Source organism: Sceloporus undulatus, chromosome 4 (assembly GCF_019175285.1).
Source record: "Sceloporus undulatus isolate JIND9_A2432 ecotype Alabama chromosome 4, SceUnd_v1.1, whole genome shotgun sequence".
In the NCBI taxonomy this organism is placed as follows: domain Eukaryota; kingdom Metazoa; phylum Chordata; class Lepidosauria; order Squamata; family Phrynosomatidae; genus Sceloporus; species Sceloporus undulatus.
This window is the reverse complement of record NC_056525.1, coordinates 225,652,989-225,656,225: the sequence shown is the minus strand read 5'-3', so window position 1 is coordinate 225,656,225 and position 3,237 is coordinate 225,652,989. Positions and strand designations below refer to the sequence as shown.

The 3,237-nt window shown below is 42.1% G+C and overlaps 1 protein-coding gene across 1 annotated transcript in view; it reads left to right on the top strand.

Moving 5' to 3' along the window:
- The window catches only part of LOC121929831 (nardilysin-like), a 356,364-nt gene that overhangs the window by 204,820 nt on the left and 148,307 nt on the right, over positions 1–3,237 (top strand).

The following is a 3,237-nucleotide window of genomic DNA, read 5'->3' as shown; positions in this document are numbered from 1 at the left end:
GATCTGCTCCTCTCCTTCACCCTGCCGCCTATCTCATCATCCCCTGCCTCCTCCTAGACCCCGATCTGCTCCCCTCCTTCACCCTGCCACCTATCCCATCATCCCCTGCCTCCTCCTAGACCCCGATCTGCTCCCCTCCTTCAACCTGCCGCCTATCCCATCATCTCTTGCCTCCTCCTAGACCTCAATCTGCTCCCCTCCTTCAATCTGCCACCCATCCCATCATTCCCTGCCTCCTCCTTCATCTCGATGAAAGATGACAGCTAAGGAGGAGGCAGGGAAGGATGACAGCATCCAGAGCCCCACTGAGCATGCACAAGGGTGCCAATTTGAATTGTTGAACCCTCAAATTATGTTCCGGTGTGGTAATACAATGTACACTCACTCCACTTTGCTTGAATCCGCATCACGTGACTTGCTTGGAATCGAACTGACTCTGCTTCCCCCCCAATTCAGAAGGGCAACCAGGTGTGGTAAAACATCAGATTTTAACGTGAATTTGCATTGCTAGACAAGAGTGACTCCAGATCTGGTGTGAAAACACATGATGTTTCACATTGCTAGAACAGGAGTGACTGTGGATCTGAGCTGCAACCCCTCCACATGTGATAAGGGCCTTACTTATTCAAATCCTGCAATGTGTGATTCTTCTCAGCACTCTTTTGAGAGGAAACACCAAAGAGCAGCCACCACTGCTATTTCTTTTGCCCAAACATTTGAAATGGTCAGAAGCAGTGCCATGGTGGAGAAAGTAGAGGACGTCAATGCGTATTTGATGCCCTGTATGAACTAAGCTCACACCTTTCACCACTCTGTTCAGAGAAGGGGATCTCTCTCTCTCTCTCTCTCTCTCTCTCTCTATATATATATATATATATATATATATATATATGGGGGGAGAGAGAGAGAGTGTGTTAATGTATAGTTAATGTACAGTAGGTACATTGAAACATAGCTAAGTTGACCCAGGTTTTTGGGGGTCAATTCTATGATTAAAATTTCTAGACTGATACATGAGTATACACAGTATTTCTCAATAAAATGGTTAAGATTGTTAACGCACTTGTGTGTTTTGAATTACTTGTTTGCAATACTTTTTGAAAATCTGGAATACCACATTGGAAAGATAAGGCAGTTGGTCAACTTCTCTATGACAATTGAATCTGGAGAAACTGGATAGTTTTAAAACTATTTTTCTGGAGATGGACATGCCCACCACACAGCTTTGGACATTTGAAGTACTCACTCTTAGGAATCTTCTTTTATCTTCTGCCTTGCTCCAAAAGCCACTCATGTAAGAATATGCACATAATATATTAAATTTTCAGGAAAGATTGTAGAAAGGTCTATGTTCTTTATGGAAAATCCATATCAGAATGTTCATTTGTTATTTTCCCCCTTAGCCAGTTGTAAAATCCATGAACCAATAAGAATTAACAATGTGGAACATATCTGATTTCATCAAAAATACTGACAATTGTTCTAAGAATGTGAACATGTTGGATTCTTGTGTTTTGATCCTACCCTGGGTGGATCTAATGAGCAATATTTCAAATTTTCATTCTTCCTGTTTCACAGTACCTGAGTGATCTCTGGCATAAAGTATTGTTCTGGTTCAAATTAATATTTGGAAGAGAGCAAAACCTGCTAATCTTCTTGCAGTATATCAACATCATGCTTCTTTGAACTTTCCCATTTCATTTTCTTTTTTCTTTTTGTTTCAACCAGAGGTATGGCTCCAAAGGTCACAATGCCACAGATAACCTTTACATTCAGTCTGGGAGTTCCTCCATAACTATTGGCTTTGACAAAATAAAAAAAAATAACTAAAAAATGAAAATCAATACTAAGGAACATTGAATAGAACCCATTGTTGATGTCTTTTCCTTCCAAAAGGACAAACCTTGAAATCAGCCAGTGTGTGAATGGAAGTAGTGGAAAGAAAAGCATCAAGTACATACATACAAAAACCTGATACAAAATTACCAATTTGGACTGCAGGTTACATCCTCCCCTAGATTCTAGCTAGTGTGCTGTTGAAGTGGTTGTGGGTGACAGCAACATTGCCTCATTACTTCTTTTAGATGAGTGATAAATATTTGAACTGTAGAACATGAACAGTATTTCAGTTGTCTCTCTGCTGGACCTACAAGTTGGGGGGAAAATAGTACTCCCTTAAGTACTATTGCAAAGTACAGTGGTACCCCGGGATACGAATTACCCAGCTTACGAATTTTTCGGGATACGAAAAAATCCCATAGGGATTTATTGTTTCGGCTTACGAAGGTTTTTTCGGGTTACGAAAAAACCTCGGCGCTATTTTCAATGGAAAGGCCGCCACCGGAGGGCAGCAGAGAGCTATTTTTTCCATTAGCGCCTATGGCAATTCAGGTTACGAAGGTTTTTCGGGTTACGAAATTAGCCGCGGAACGAATTAATTTCGTAACCCGAGGTACCACTGTAATGCCAAGAGAAGAGCCATACAGAACAAAGGAGTTTATCCTTGAGACTGATCCTGTGCAGAAATTTAAAAATCCAGGAAAAAAACCAGGTTGATTTTCAGACATGTTGGGGTTAATAAGCAATAACATGACATTAAGCCAAATTGAAAGTCAACAAAGCCTGCTCCTTTTTATTTTGAGGATTTTCTGAAAGTAAAAAGGAACAGGTTTTGTCTACTTTCCATATGAGTTAATGTCAGCTTAATGCTCATTAACCCTTGTGTCATGTGAAAAATAAAATTATTTATTTATTTATTTATTTAGGTATTTATACCCTGCCCTTCAGCCCTAATGGCTCTCAGAGTGGCTTACAATTATTATTTTTAATCAGACAGTTCCCTGCCCTCAGGCTTACAATCTAAAAGACACGAAACAAAAGGAGAAGGGAATGGTGGAGGGAAAGGGGATGAGGTCCAGTGGTTCTTCTCTCCCTCTGAGGCCTGGACCAAGGCAGATGGATTGGAGGGAGGGCTCTTCCTTCTTCCAGGCTAGTCCTGATGGAGCTGGACCTGCCTGGTGAACTCCTTCTCAGGCTGACGGATGGCAGTTATGGAGGGCAGAGTCTCCTTCCTTCAGGCTAGCCCTGATGGAGCTGGACCTGCCTGGTGAACTCCCTCTCAGACCAGTGGATGGCAGTTACGGAGGGTGGAGTCTCCTTCCTTCAGGCTAGTCCTGATGAAGCTGGACCTGCCTGGTGAACTCCCTCTCAGGCCGGCGGATGGCAGTTATGGAGGGT